This window comes from Cheilinus undulatus, linkage group 8 (genome assembly GCF_018320785.1).
Source record: "Cheilinus undulatus linkage group 8, ASM1832078v1, whole genome shotgun sequence".
NCBI lineage: Eukaryota > Metazoa > Chordata > Actinopteri > Labriformes > Labridae > Cheilinus > Cheilinus undulatus.
In genome coordinates, this window is record NC_054872.1 from 7,544,249 (window position 1) to 7,561,675 (window position 17,427).

Consider the following 17,427-nt stretch of genomic DNA (forward strand, 5'->3'; position numbering starts at 1 on the left):
TATAGAGCAAGCTACTCTCTGCTTTTACATCCTGCTGTTGGAGCTTCTTTGATAAAACTGCCAACTGCTGTTATGCTTCAAAGTGTTACCGTGTTAACTGGTGGGCTGCCTATGGTCAAGTTTACCGTAAAACCTGTTGTATGAGCGGCACTTTTAAAGATGACTTTTTTTAAGCACTTTGTACGAGTATATCACTAATAAGTGCTAAGATAGCAGCTAATGCTAGCCACCATATTGTTTCCCCACAATGGATGTCACATGAGCTGTGACAACCGATGAAAAGACAGCCTTAACGGCTCATAATAGAGAGAAAGAAACACAGAGAGGCTGTGATGTAGCCCTCTGTGTCTCTGCAGACAGCAAACGCTTCAAAATAAAGGTATCACAAAATGCCAGGCTAAGGATTCAGAGGCAGACACAGTCAAAAAAGGTTAAAGTCTGTTTAATAAGCAAGGTTTGGTACACAGGAGGACAATCACACAGGCAAAGGTATCAAAATTGGCAGGCAAAAATTTGAGGATTCTAATAACAAAACTGGGTCAAAGACACAGGAATCTATCAGAAAAAAAAGGCTTAAAAGTATGCACACAAAGGAAACAAGATGATCTTGCACAGAGGGAAGGGAGTGAATGAACTAAATACACGAGGAGGACAATCAGCCGGGGATCACCAGGTGCAGCCACTCAGACAATCAACACAGGTGAGACACATGAGGGTGATACGGACGCGGAGAAACAGGTAGGGATGGGCAGGAAGGAGTGATGTGGAAAAGAGACACAAGGTAATAAACAAAATAAAACAGGAAATGACAAGACTAGAAACATGAGGGAAAAAGTAACCTAACTAACTCAACCTGGGGATGTGACAAAAGGCTCATTAACAGCCAATGTAAAAAAACACAAGGACCTTTTTTTTTTTTTTTTTTGGCACAAATGATTATTTTTTCCCTTTTTGGTCACTAAGAGGCAGGAGAACAAGTCCATGCAAAAAACATTTGTGCGTGTGGGTGCTTGTACATTAGGCTCAGTTGATTCTCTCTGCTTGCCCTCACACTAGCAACATCAATCTGTGCCCACTTACCTACTCAGTCAACAGCAGGTGGCAGTATGCATGCAGCTGGTTTACAATCCTGCCAAGGAGGAGAAAGAAGAAGAAGCTACCATTGTAACCACTCGGATCAAGACCTAAGCGAAGACTGTTTATGTTTTAACTCAGCAAAAAGTCCATCCTGCTGCCATGGATGATTTAAAAATCACTTTTTAAGATGCAACATCTAAGTGCAGCTCAGGGGATGAAATGGGCTCACGCTGCACGGACAATGCAGTTTTGAGATAACAGGAGACTTTTATTGTCCTTGCATCTCATCTCGCTGACTCCAATTTGTGCTCATGTGTGTTGTAAGTCATAACAGGCCGTTTGTTGACTTGATACTGATGATTTCCACCTGAGGAAAATGTGAACAAACTGCCATGCAGTGGAAAGAAGTTTAGCTATTACTAGGGCTGGGCAATTAAATCCCAAATCAGATTAAATCGCAATATGGCCTGCTGCCACTTTCAAATAGCAGAAGTTGCAATACTTCTTTAACTTGAAATGTGTTAAAATACCAGTTTAATAAATCGTGTTTTTTGCAGCGGCAGAGATTTATGCACATTATGCAAACATCAGAGTGTCAGGTTTTTTTTAATAATGGTTTACAAAAATCCTTCTTTAAGTGTTTTATGTATGTTTTTCTGCATCAAAATGAGTGACATAAAAATGATAATGCCCTCAAACAAAGCAAATGACTTCACATTTGCAATATGAGCAAAAGTAGTCAGCTCATTTCATCTAAAACTGATCAAGCCTAGCGTTACTTCCCCAAAGTCATACCCAAGCAGTGATCAGCTGGTAGCCAGCCTCAGCTCCTCCACCCCAGCCGCCTCTTTTATAGCTTAAAGCTTGTTGCACCCCCTTATTCAGATTCATCCTACTATGGATTCATTGCTTCCGAAATAATTTTGTAGTTTACAGTGCATATGGTCTTATTTATGGCAATATCTATTGCTTGAATTCATCAAAAAATACATAAGATTGACCCAAGAATAATCACATTGTTATTAAATTGCAATTGCAATACTGGGGGAAAAAAATCACAACTAGATTATTTTTACAAATCATTCAGCCCTAGTTTTTCAATTTTCTATCCTGTATCCAGGCATTGTTGCATTCACATCTCATCTAAACCATACCAGAGTTCCCTTGAAACGCACCCGAGACCACTTCCCCAAGTGGGCCCGGTGCCCAGGCTTGATTCGTTTGCATTCGCACTACCAAAATTAACCTGATTTTAGGCTCAAGTGTACTCAGATCTGGGATTGAGCCTCTCATGTGAAAGCCATCTAAGTCATTACTGTTTACTTTTTGTTACACATAAAAATCTTTGAGTTTTAATTTGTTTATTTTTTTCCATAAAGTCCTATAACTTTTGTTTTTAATTACAGTGACATTACTGCGGCACACAGTTTTAAAGCCCAGGTTGTCCTGAAAAAAGGATGTTTAGAGCGTGACTGTGCACCACAGGGTTGATGTTTTAAAAGCTTTTGAGATGAAAAAATCCAAGACAAAGTGGTAAAAATAAGAAATAGCTGAGAGCTCAGAGGATTGACTCATAGATTTCTGAATAAAAACATTGTAACATTCATTAACATCTAATCTTCCTTACCTTTGCCATGATAATTGTCCTGATGAACTGAAGTATGTCCATCAGACATGTTTACCTGTCAAAAACAGGTAATTATTATGAAATAGAGTGCACTCCTAAATTAAAAGTTAAGGAACTGAAGGCATGGTGCTAAAAGTCTGCAACTAAAACACAACATCCTAAGGTTCATAATAACATGCTGTTGTGCTTATTAAATGAAGAGGTTTAGGAACAGCTGTGTTATTTTTACTGCAGGAGTCAGAACTGAAATAGAGCTGATGTCAATAGAGAAGAATATTAATAAGCCATTGTAAAGGTAGATAAAGATGTAAAGTGATCAGGCAGGGATACAGCTAAAGAGTAGCGATGGATCAGGAGACTGTTAGACTGATTTTGTCATAAATAGCTTTGCTTTTTGTCTGTCTGTGTAAAACATTTTACAGTTTTCCAATGCCTGCTGAATCACTTCTTCCCCTTCAGCTTGATGCTAATGCTAGCGGCTATCACTGCTTCTTACTCTGTTAATAGTCTGCCGTTAGGATGATGACCCTTACGTGACTTGCAATCATGTTGTTCAAAACCGGGGCATGTTTCACAAACAATGACTGTTATCCTGCTCTGAAACTCAGGTGATGCCAGGTGTAGTTTGTTATAAAGTTGTTGCAGCTGTGCTGCTGTTACTTCCTCTTCTCCATGCTTAGCTCTTCGGTATACCTAGCTACATTCTTTGCATTCTTTTTTGTAATTCTTGAATCAATTTGTGTTCTGTTGATGCGATTGGCATAAAACTGCACAAAGATGGGTATTTTTGCTCATTTTTAATTTTTCGAGCCAAATCATTACATTGACCTGTTTGGTATTGTGCACAGGAAAAATACTCATGTATATATCCCTTGGGGACAAAACTTGCCCATTTAAACCCATTATAATTGCTTATATTGATTGCAAATTTGCAATACCATGTACCACTGTTACTACCGTTATCTGTGATGCAATTTTGAATGGGGACCTTAGACTTGCAATTTTTACTACTGCTAGATGGTGCCTTTACCTTTTTTGGGCCAAGCCTGTATCTGTAGGGCACTTAAAAGACACACTTACAGTGGGATTTCTTTTTTTTTGGTTCTGTGAAATAAAGGCATAAAGAAATTAAATAAAAAATATCTGTTGGTGTTGATATGAATATAAACTTGGATTTGCATGTTTGATATGAGAAATTGCATCTCTGAAGTGCCACTCCAACATGCTTCGTTGGGGATATGCTCAGGTCTATGGTCAGTGCTGGTACTTCCAAACCGTATCATTGATCAGAAATCTCCAACCAGGAAGTCAAAAGTTTAGAGTATCAGGTATTTCAAATGATGTCATGATTAGAACTGGAGGTGATTACAAAAAATCAATCAATTAAGAAAACAAAAACGAATTATGAATATAACCACATAAAGTAGGGGTCAAACTGTTTCCTAGGGGTCCATCTTTTGCATAATTTCCACCAATTTCTGGACACTGCACAAAAAATAAAAAAAAAATGCATAAAACTTGGTTGGTGGTAACTGATGACTCATGACCATCTTTGATAATAATTAAAAAAAAAACACTTTGCATTTTTAGTATGGAAAATATCTCATTTTGCTGAATTGACAATTGAACAAACTGGCATTCAAAGTGTTAAAAACACATAAAATCATGACAGTGACCAAAGAATTGTTACGTCATGATCAGAGCTGGAAGTGATAACAGAAAAAAATGTTTTAAAAAATAATATCCAGTGCATAACAAATTTATTAGACCACCTGTCATATTTGTCTCAGAGACCATCCAGCGCCATGAAGTGCTTTAATACGTACTCTTTCATTTTCAGCGAGCTCTCCACGTTTTACCATTTTCAACAGGAATGAGGGATTTCAAACTGAATTCACCTTTTTAAACCCAAATTTGAGCCGGCTCACTGGGCTTCTCTGAGAAGTCAGAAATTAATCAAGCATAACATTCAACCACTAAAACTCATTTTCCTGTTCAGGAATGCAAGTAAATAACTATAATTTGACATATTAATGAAGAAATATTAATGTGCTTTACTATTTTCTCAGTTTTTTTGTAAATCAGTAAATCTGAAAATTCATGTATAACAATAATAATTATATTTTAGTATTAAAAATATCATTTGGGTTAAAGAGCTTCTACATATTGGTGTATTAACCATTGCAGAAACATAAAAAATGATTTTGGTAATTACCAATGCTGTTAATTTAGGGCAGCTGTGGCATAAACCTTACTGTGGGTGGTGGTCTAATAAATTTGTTAAGCACTGTATATGATGAAATTTAGCATTTAAAGTAGGTGCAGAAAATGTCCCCTATGGATATATGTGTGTAGTTGTTTAAAGGGATGGCTAAGAGTTAATGGCCGATTGCTTACCATGATGCCACCTACTCTTCTGGAATGTGTAGTCTCTTCAGGAAGTAAAATAACGCCTTATTATTGGTTGATTTTATTTTATTTGTGGGTATGTTATAACCCAAACAAAACATGGCTAGATAACTTATAAGCACTGATATATGTTTTGTGCATCCCTATCTGAAATAACAATTTATTTGATTGCTGATATTGATGCCATTTGCCATGGTTTTCAGAACAAAAATCTGCCAAAATATTGTTATTTTCTCTTTGACTTTACACCAGACAATCAGACCCAAGGTAGTCCAAGAGGTCTAAAAAGGCATTGAGATATTATTTTTGGTCCATATGGCCCATCCCTAAGTCAACAGTGTTATAACTTCAGTCCATCCAAATGTCAGAGTAGAAACAGTGAAAGTGGGACTGCTTCCATGGCACATATTGACAAATGCAGCCGGCCATGACAAAAACGTGATAGAGCAGCCGTGGTATTAGCGGGGGAAATGTTCTCTGGTGGCTCATTCATAAAAAAAACTCTGTTTTTCTAAAGGCTTTCTCTCTCACACTGAGCGAGACGAGGAGGGAAATCTGTGAGAGCACCAGGCAACAGGGAATATCACTTTACTCACCCAAATGTGATCTGCTTTTGTTGAAATGAAATCAGTGTGATCGCTCTATTTCTCAACATAAATGGATGATTCCTCGCCGTGTTGGAGCTCAGAGGAGTCTACAGCCTCAGTCTGTCACTTCTCTGTGTTTTCTTCCTTTAACATGGTGGAAACAAGACTCCTCTGTGCACTTCTCTGGCTCCTTTTATTCAGGAAAGACATGTGGACAGAAGTCCCCTGGAGGCCCTGAATATTTCAAATAAGAAACTACTCATTATCACCGTCTCCGGAAAATATAAATTTAATCAAACAAGGCTAATATTAGCTGCAGGGAGGCTCGGATTATTAACAGATGTCTGTTGTTCATGGCATGCCATAGTCATGCAAATATAAAAACAGAAATTATCAACCAAATATCAATATATTTGATTATCACATACTCATGGTTAGTATGCACAGAAGTATTCAGCTGCCTGACCAGTCCACCAACAGGGACTCTAGTGACACTGCAATCAAATCCATGTACTTTAATATGGAGTTGGCCATTTTGATCTCACTGCTAGCACCTAACAATTAGATATATTTGAAAAAAAAAAAAAAAAAAAAATATATATATATATATATATATATATATATATATATTTAAACAAGAAATATGTTAATAAGACTATTTTAAACATTTCATTAGTTCTTTTAGATTGGCTCCCAAAGTGGCTGTATAGGAAAAATTAAAACCTTAAATTTCAGCAACAACCATAGAAATAAACAAATAATATCTAAAATGACAAGGTATCTAATAAAAACAGATTATGTTTTATAGCCTTAAAAAAAAGTCTAAAAAAGCTATGTCTGATTATCATGGCTGGTTTTTAAAGGGGAAAGACCAACAAAAGGTGGTCTGATATTTATCACAGATTAAATAAAGTAGCCGCTGTAAGCTAATATGATTTCTATTTGGTTAAATACTGATGATATTTGATGACGCTAACTAATACAACATAATATGAAAGTTAAGAGCTGTATAGTGTGATTTAATCACATTAAGAATAAAATAAAGGTTTAACTGGGGTTAATTATGAGCTAGATTAAGAGAGACAGACGTTGTAGGCTGCACTGATCTTGTTTTGAAGTAGGCTAGATCCCAAATTTTTGCAAACAGATATAACAACCACGCAGCGATCTTTGTAAAGCGTACCTAAAGTAAGAAGTAAATGAAACAGGGAAACAACTGATCTAGAGCCTTGTATTAACTAAACTTTTCCATGTTACTTCAGCTCACATCCTTCACTAATGAACCAGGCTGCTTTGTTTACTTAAAACCAAGCCCATTATGAATGTCAGGAAAGCCGATATATGACCACATATCAATGTCAACGGTCCACAGTGTCTTTAGGAAACGGTACGGATCTCTGTCCAGCCCAAAAGTCCCTAATTTAGTCTAGTTTTGCCCTGTTTTCATCTGATCCCCATAGAGCAGAGGGCCGTTTCTCAGCTGAGCAGTAGGGCTGTGCTGTGAATGTGACCTATTGCCAAGTGCCTTAGACCAGTGGTTCTCAACCTTGGGATATACTGTTGCCACTTTACACCAATTTTCTCAAAATTTTTACCAATTTCATCATTTTTTCCCTCCAATTTTAACACATTTTTGCCATTAAACACCTAGTTTGGTCAGTTTTAAACTCTTTTCACCACTTTTTTCTGCCTGTGTGCCATTTCCAAACAAATTCTTGCCACTTAAGCTTAATGTTGCCTCTGTTGACCTTTCACTGCCACTATTAAACCCTTTTAACATTACATTTTCCCCATTTTAAACACATTACACCATTTGCCCAATTTTGGTAGTGTAACCAATTTCTGCCAATATCTGCCTAGTTTATCTTTCTCAGTTAACCGTTTTTGCCAGTTTATATCAATTTTCTATCCCATTTTACCAAATTTTCAGCCATTTTTGCCAATTTAAAGCCATTTCAGCCATTTCAGCCATGGTTTAACTCCCTTTTACCACTATGTACACCCATTTTTGCCACTTAAACCCATTTCTGCTACTTTCAAATCCAACTTCATCACCTTTTCCACTATTATTTTTTAGGTTTTTTTAAAACATTTTCATTCTTTTAATTTTTAAGAAGGCTTTTTAATACACGCATGAATAAATACAAATATTTGGGGTTTTTTTTGATAAAAGTGTTTTTTTTTTAAATTCAGGTTAAATATAAAATATGATTATCATAGCTTAACTTTACAATGGACCATGGTTTTGCTGACCTCCATGGTCCCCCAGTTTGGCTGGGCGCCAGAAAGCTCTCCCATTTATCCCTCTTATGGACAGCCTTGTCTGCACATGGCTATTCTTGATTGTGCATGGCTGTTCAAACACCTTCAGGTACAGTGGGGGTCCCTGGTCTATAGCACCTTGATTTTGGGGATCGCAGGCTGAAAAGGTGGGGAACCTCTGCCTTAGACAGCCCAACCTCAAAAATACCAAAATATCCCTTTAATGGCTATACAGATGGTTAAGAATACCCTACAACATTGTTTATTTTCTCCTCCATCTGAATTGAATTTAGTAATATTGTGGGGTTGATGGGAAACTGTGGGGCACCTCATGTGGCCCTTGGGTCACCAGTTAATGATTACTGATCCAACATTAAAGACCATATTTGCATTTTTGTTTTATCAGTTGGACCAGAGTCCTGCACATGTTTGGCTAAATGCAACCATCACTGATCAAATCAAGAAGATATGTGCCTTCAGGTCCATACAAATGTCAGGACACTTGATTTATGGGCATAAATCAATGCACTTGTCCATTGTGTCTTCATTGATCAGTATTGATCTCTACTGAGCCCAAACATTCTAAATTTAAGCAGACATCAGTCTGTTGAACCCCCATTTCTGTCCATTTCCCACAGAGCAGACGGCCAGGATGTCTTCAGCTCAAACAGAGTAGCGTGTGGCTCTGTAAGAGACGTCACTGCTTACCCGCCATTACAAATGAAAAGCTCTCTGAGTGCTGCAAAAACAAATGAACCTATCGTCACAGCAGGCTGTTATTTAAGCTTTCTATTGAAAATCTAACCCAAAAACTAGACCAAACCATTAGGCAGTCAACCTTCACGTCTGCTGCTGCTGCTGCATTGAAAAGATTCTGCCCTGTCATGCTGCCCCTTCATCACTGCAGCAGTGTAGGCGTTTATCATGCTGCATTAGGCTTCATCATAAATGACAAACATCCTTCATGTCATTGTTTTATGAATTTAACAGTTCAGTGAAGATGAAATCACAATCATGCTCATTCACGAAAGTCTCCTGACCTCTTATCTCTTCTGTCATTCTTATAAATTTATAAATATAACTTTAACATCAACAGATCTGGGTTCATTCATCATGGCTTTTAAAAAAAAAAAAAAGAGTAGATTAAACAACATTTTATGTAAAATCCTAAATGAATCAAAAATAGACACTCCAGCAGTCATTCTTCACAGAAGACTAAAACATCCTTCTTCTATTTATTCATGATGTATGTTTATAGATGATGCCAAAGATTACGTAATGTTCAGGGTAAAAAGGGGGTCAGTTTGTCTCAAGCTTGCCTCAGGACATCAATATTTGCATAATCCGGTTTAAATGTAAAAACAAAAAAATCTGGAGCATAATTTCGATAAGCTACATGGTCTTAAGATTTAAAGGATATGACACATTTGGAGTTAATTTGAAACATAGCGTCTAAACAAAGAAAACACAGATGAAGGCTCTGTATTTATATTTTAGATGTTTTTTTTTTTACATTTGCATTATAAGAAATAACATGCTTGAAATAATTAAAAACCAGACAGGATCAAAAGTTCATTAACTCAAATGACCACGTTTAGCTGGTTATACAAATTCAGTGGATACAAAGCATCTGGAAATACTCAAAATGTGAATTTCCAGAACAAAAAAAAAAAAAAAGGCAAATTCTGGTAATAGTGAGTAAAAAGAGTTCAAGGAGTGAGTTGCAGACAAAGGCTGTGTCCAAAGCTGCATGCTACACCAATGATGGTCAATGCGATGTAACATTCAGTCTGAGCAGCATTCAGAGTCCTAGTATGAATTTCGGTGAATGCATGAAATTCCTGGATGCAAATTTTAAGATTTTATTTTTGTTTAAACTTGGTACCAGACAGGTGCACAGTACAAAATGGCATTTCATCTGACTCAGAATGCTTAAAACAAAGTAAAAACAGATGTACATAGTCATTTACATATATACTTTTATATAGTCTCAAGGATACATATAAATGTCAGTCAGTTAATAAAAACAGATTTCAATTTAAAAAGTTACAATAGAAAATTGTTAACTTTACACTGGGTCCAATGTTTGACCTACATAAAACACATCCATGTTGTAGAGTATGTTCTCATGGCATTAATTATTATTATTATTATTATTATTATTATTAAGCATAGCTTTCAGTCATGTGACCACACAGAAGCCTGAAGGGCAAAAACGGACAAAAACTAGGGCTGCAAGCATCACTGGAGTGCTCCCACACGTCGAGGTGTGTCGCAACCAACGGAGTGTGGGAATGACTGGATGTAGTTAACCCGTGCTGTGTGCTGCAGCAGAGCACAGAAAGCATGTTGATTCTTCTAGGGCTGTTACTTATATGACCACATTGATATGTGGGGTCATGTATCAACATTTCCTGACTGTTACAAAAACAGGAAATTATATGTGAGAGATGCTTCTGCTTTCTTGCAGTAGGTTGTACATTAGCAAAAACATGTAGAACAATTTAAATACACATTTAAATAAGCAGCGAGGCAGACCCTAATCATACATGTGAGATTTAAAGAAAATAATCAGTTAAGAGTTTCAGTGACTTCCTGTGAGACGGCAAGATAACAAATTGCTCACCAATAAAGAAATGGCCTAATTGTGTCACCTCCTGTTGCCAGTAGGGGTACTACATCAAAATGGTGAAATTATCCTATGAATATGTAGATGAGCGGACTTTGATCCAACATGTGAAATTTAAAGGCAATCAGATGTTTGGTTTGAGAGTTGCACATACTTCCTGTCAAATTGGCATGATACTGAAATGCACGCCATCGCCACTGAGACGTCCTTTGATGAAACATATCTGTGTTGTGGCCAATAATTGATGCCTTTCTTTCTAAATCAGAACTCAGTAGGTCATGCACAATAAGAGGAATGAAGATAGGACCCATTTGTGTCACTTCCTGTTGCCAGTAGGGAGCACTGTGACGAGATGTTTGCATGAGGGTGTATTCAGTGTGAACTGAAGTTATTGTACTAAAGTTATAACAGGTTAAAGGCATTTGGCATCAAACATGCCTAATTTTGAAAAAGAGATTAAACGTGTTGACTTCCTGTTTGGATTTGGGCATTGGCTTTTTTTATGACTGATGATGACACATGCAAACCAAAATCATAAGCCTGGGCTGGATGGTGTGCAGAGGCGGAATATCTAAAGGTAAAATTTGAAGAATCAGAGGCGGAAATATCCAAATGCCAGAAGGGAGCGCTGTGATTAAGTAATGGTATCGATGTATGAATGTATTCATGATCAATGTGTGATCATCTCTGTGAAGTTTGGTGATGATTGCCAGTGTCATTAAAAAGCTAGAAGGCATTATTTGTGTATTTTCACAGCAAAAAAATGTTCAGAACGTACTTTGGGTTATGGCCACACCCTATGGTGAAAACTTACAGTTTGCACAACTGTAGATGTTCAGGTTGTCTAGTTTAGCAAAATAATTCTGCAGTCAACTGGATGAAATCCATCAGAGTAGTTTGTAAAAATGTAAAACTTGTGAATGTGTCAAAAACGCTCAAATTTGACACTAACCTTCTGTAGGGCAGTTCCTGTGCATTTTAGGTCCCAAGAGATTTTTTTTTCCATCTATTAATGTTACATACACTCCTGATCAAAATTTTAAGACCAGCTGAAAAATGGCAGGAATTTGCATTTTGCACAGTTGGATCTTCTAAGTAGAGCTTCAAAATGCAAAAAGAAGAAATGGGAGACAAAAAAAATTGAGTAAGCAATTTATTGAAAACAACAATTAAACTGATATAGGCTGTTCATCAGCTGATCCAAAGTTTAAAACCACAGCCTTTAAAAGCCAAAATCTATGCAAAAATGTGGATTTAATGTCATTTTCTGTCAGGTATTCACACTGTCATGACCTCCTGATGGCAAAAGCAAAAAAGCTTTCTTTCTTTGAACCTGGTCGGATTGTTGAGCTGCATGAACAAGGCCTCTCGCAACGTGTTCTTTTTTGAAACTTTGATTTCTGTTTTTAAGGGGGGGTTTCGGGATTTTTTGAGCTGTGGTCTTAAACTTTTGATCAGCTGATGAACAGCCTATTTCAGTTTCATTGTTGTTTGCAGGGACACAGTAGCCCTGGTGTTATGGTATGATAAGTTACTGTGTCAAATGGTGACTTTAAGCATTGGTCTATTGAACAGAAGCAGTTAAAAATGAAAAATACCCCTGCAGATGCATCTTTGTTTTTCATTGAGGCTACGTCCACACTGCAGGCCTTCATGCTTAATTCTGATTTTTTTGCCCAGGTCATATTTTTTGTTTGCCCGTTCACACTGCAGTCAAATTCCAAAAGTTCAGTGGTATTTCGCCAGCTTCCCACTTGTTCTCCACCTCCAACAAAAAAATGGCACTACATTTCTTCTTCTGATCTCTCAAACAGAGCTGCTATTTGGCAGCCAAGATGTTTAAAGAGCAGCTGTTCTCTCAGGAAAAAACACTCCACTAGCCATGACTGGCCGCACTGGGAATAAAGTTCCACAGTGCAGCGTGTCCACACATCTTGCTGTTGCAAGTATGGGTTTGTTAATTGAAAATAACTGGGGTGACCATTCAGAGACGGATCGAATGGTGTTTTGGGCTTCAGCTGAAAGTCACCAGTTTACATGGTAACCTGCTAAACTGTAACACCAATCCTTTCAAGAGCTGACTGCAACTCTCTGTTGCCTCCTCATGCACGCTTACCCCCAATTTTCATATACAGCGTGCGCACCGCAGAACGCCAGCGAATCGCACTGCGGAGCACATTGCTCCCTATAGCCAGCGCTTTAGACCGGCAGCGGCGCGAGCCTGGAGCGGCACTTCGCTCCGCTTCGTTTCAGATACGCTGAAGATCTATCTCAGTGCTGGCTGCTGCCAAACCCCGTAAATTCACCGTCGTTCAGAAAGCACCAACCATGGAAGTCACAACTGTAGAACATCTGATTCTTTCAAAATAAAACACAATGCACCGACTCCCGATCGTAAATCATCACTTTATCAACATTATGTCTCATCCTGCAGCGAGAGCAAAGGGTCACAGAGAGGTCAGTGGGTCACAGAGCTACAGTGGCACCATTGATGAGATAAAATTCACTTTTGGGGATATTTAGCCAAAGAATTTTGTATAAAACCACAGAACCTTTAAGCAAACATTAACCTTTTATCTTCCTAATGTACTCACTCAATGGAGAAAGCAATAATATCATGGACTTATACTGGAGAGGATGATAAATTAACCCCAAAAGGTAAAACAGTGGCTGTTGACATGCTATTCCTGCGTGAACTTGCAGTTCTCCCGTGATCTCCTCCTGCTGATCAGGGCTTGCGTGCCGCGGCGCAGCTCTCTAGACTCGCTTCCAGTGGGTGAGGTCGCTCGCCTTTTGGTCAGAGCAACCAGCGGCGCTTCGATGCGCGGCACGCATGCTGTATATGGAAATTCAGGGTCACAGCAGTGGTCTGCAAGAGTCTTGTCCCATCCGTCTCTACACTCCACCTATCGGTCATGTCCGTACTGCATCTTGTGTCTGTGTTGTATTCATTTTTTTGTATTTTTTGCTTTTACTTTGCAGGACATCAAAGAAAGACCAGGAAGAGATACATCAAACAGGACTAGGATCAGGATTTACACTTGTAACCACTGAGCCACTCGACCCACCTGGCCAAACTAGCATCCTTCATATGTTTTTAAGGTGTGCAGAGCTCATACGCCATGCTTGCAGCAATCATGAGAGTGCATTCATGATTATATCACCTTTATTCTCCACGGGGACACCATAATGCTATGGCCCTGCCTAAATCCACTCTGCAACCCTTGGTCCTCTGTGCAGCGTTTTTGTGACAAGTATTTTTCCTCAGTAAAACATTTTCCAACACTGCCAAGCCTGTCTTTTTGTAAATTCTCTGATAATTCAAAGTGCTATGTTCAAACCTCCATTAGGTTTAATTTATACAGCTATAAAGAGGAGGCGAGGAATATGATATTGATTTTCATCAGTGCAACGCTGTTCTGGAGTCGAGTTTATAAAACGGTTTTAAACTGTGGGCCGTGGCCTCTAAGTGTTTACCAGAAAGGCTTTCTCATACAGAACATAACCTGAAGCACATTTCCATGACCAAACAGTGTCACTGCTGCTGTTTTTTTTTTCTTTTAAACTCCACATTAAAGTGTGTTTCCCTGAACCCAACTTATAAATAAAAAAGCATACATGCTCTCAGTGAGGTGTAAACACAACTCAGTCCCTGTAGCAATATGCTAATTGTCTCCCACTGCTGTAACCTCTCCCCTGCCTCCCCCACCATGTCCCTCCTCCACCCTTCTGTCCGTCTCCCTTCATCTCTCCCTCCCCCTCCAAGTCCAAGTCTTCAAGGCCTTGTGAAGAAGGAAGTACACAGGTTCTCCCACCCTAGCGTCTTACATTTTCAGCGCCTTTTCCACTTCCTTCCCCAAACATTAATGGGCTGTAGGACTACAGGGGGGACGGGGTTTTTATACAAAGGTAAGCGCTTTGTTTGAGGGTTCGGTACAGAGACGGCGTGCTGCAACAGTGCCCGGGAGTCAAACATATTCAGATACATGCTGGCATTGTAAGCACAATGAATAAATGTGGATTCTGGATATTTTGCTCTGTTTCAGTGGGTTTTCTGACTAAAAGCAAATTTTCAAGTCTGAACAAACAACACAAAGGACAATGTTAAATGTTTTCAAATCTTATTTTCAAAGAAAAATGATCTCCAATTCCAAAAAAGTTGGGGCGCTGTGTAAAATGCAAAAACCAAATCTCATAAACCCATATTTTATTCACAGTGGAACATAAACAACATATCAGCTAGTGAAAATATGAAAATATTTGCTCTATTTGAGAAGAATCTTATCACAAAAATGTCGGGACGGTGCCACAAAAGGCTGAAAAGGAAAGTGATACTAATGAAAAACCACTGGAGGAGCATTTTCCAACTAACTAGGTTAACTGGCAACAGGTCATTAACCCCTTAAAGCCTGTTGTATCATATTTGATCCATACTTTTATGATACTTCTATCTAATCAATTTTATCATAAATTACTGAAAAAAACTCCTGAACACAATCTGATAAGTGATAAAAATGCCCTCAAGTGGATTATCAGTTATCAAAAACACCTAATGTATCAAATGAAATACAAAAAATTATATATATATCTAAATTTTATGGACATTTGGATTTTTTGGGATTTCAGTAGAAAGTGAAATAAACATTTCAATTCCAAAAAATTAGAGTTTTCTTGCTAATTTGTGTTTTCAGGCTTTAAGGGGTTAACATGATTGGGTATAAAAATAGTATTTAAGGGAGGAAGAGTCTCTCAGAAATAAAGATGGAAAGTGGTTCACTAATCGGTGAAAAATGACAAGAAAAATGTTCCTCAATGTAAAATTGTAAAGACTTTGTAAATCCCACTATCTATAGTACATAAAGACTCAGAGAAACTGGAGAAATCTCTGTGAACAAGGGACAAGGCTCAAGGTCAGTTTTGGATGCTGGGGATCTTGGGGTCCTCATGGGCCGATGCATAAAATCAGAATCACCTTTCTGATTCATGAAACCTCTGCACAAGGAATTTGACTGTGGTTAGCTTTGCTCCTAGTGCACAGGAATTCCACATTGAACATAAAAATCAATAAAACTTTTACAAAAGTATAACAAAATAAGTAAAAAAAATAAGTTTTCTGTCTTCCCTGGGACAAAGCTAATTTAAAATGGACTGAGACAAAATGGAAAACTGTTCTGAGGTCAGATGATTCAAGAACTGAAATTCTTTTCTTCTCCCATGCCCCCTGTGGACTAAAGAGAAGACGGACCGTCCAGCTTGTTATCCTGGCACAGTTCTAAAGCCTGCATCTCTGATGGTCTGGTGTTGCATTAGTGCCTATGGCAGTGACATTAGCAGTAACTTTCCACAGGTCACAGTGTAATCTGCACAGTTGGACTACTGTAATGCTCTTTACGTTGGTGTTAATCAGGCTTCCCTCGCATGCTTACAGTTGGTCCAAAATGCTGCTGCTCGTCTTTTAACAGGCACACGAAAACATGACCGCATCACTCTGATCCTGGCGTCCCTCCATTGGCTCCCCGTTCATTTAGAATTCATTTAAAATTCATTTAAAATTGTATTGTTTTTTTTTAAATCTTTGAATGGATCAGCACCCCAGTACATTTCTGACCTCTTAAATGTTTACATCCCCTCCTGGTCCTTGAGGTCTGCAGATCAGCTTCATCTCATCGTCCCAAACACCAGATTAAAAACCCCGAGGTGATTGAGCCTTCTCTGTGGTAGCTCCTAAATTGTGGATTGAATTGTCACCAGAAATTAAAACATCCCCCACCATACTGACTTTTAAATCACATCTCAAAACTCATTTTTATTCTTTGGTTTTTAATTCAGCATAAGAGTTGTGTGATCTCTGTCCTTTTATGTCTTTTATGGTCCTAATCCCTGTGTTTTATATGGCCTTTTTGTTTGTTTGTTTTATGTTTTTTTTGTGTTTTTATTTCATTTTAAATGTTTTTATGGTGTTCTTGTCTGCTTTTATTTCTTTCCTCATAATGTTTTTACTTCTGCAGTGTTTGTGATTTTTTTTGTGTGTGATTTTACTGTGCAGCACTTTGGTAAACTTGAGTGTTTTTAAAATGTGCTATGTAAATAAAGTGGATTGAATTGGATTGGACAATCTCACGCTCTCTTCTTCGTCTTCACCTGTACTTGGAGAGTCTATGTCACACAGCTAGTCTGTACTAACTATGCTACCTAGAGGCAGACACAGCAGCGTGGAGAGCTTACACATCTGTGAAAGTGCTATCAATGCTGAAAATTAGATAAAGGTTTTAGAGTAATATACACTCCCAGCCAGGCAACATCTCTGTCAGGGAAGGCTTTGACTAGTTCAGCAAGACAATGCTAAACCACGTACCACATCCATCACAGCAGTATGGCTTCACAGGACAAGAGTCCAGGTGCTGAACTGGCCTGCTTGCAGTCCAGACCCTTCACCAACAGAGAATATTTGGGGCATCATAAAAGAAGACAAAATTGCTGAGCAGCAAGACTCACATCTGACAAGAATGGGACGACATTCCTCTCCCAGAACTCCAGCAACTGGTCTCCTCACCTCCCAGATGTTTACAGACTGTTAATAGAAGAAGAGGGGATGCTACATAAAGGTAAACATGGCCCTGTCCCTACTTTTTTGGGATGTGTTGCTGCCATCAAATCAAAAAAAATAAATAAATAAAATAGGTTTATGAGATTGGACAATCACTGCATTGTGTTTGATAATGCGCACAGCGTCCCAACATTTTTGGAAATAGTGGTTATACTTGCTACTTATGCTACTTTGGTTTTTCCTTGTATTTTAAGATCATAAACATCTCTCTGTGTCTGACATCCTGCAG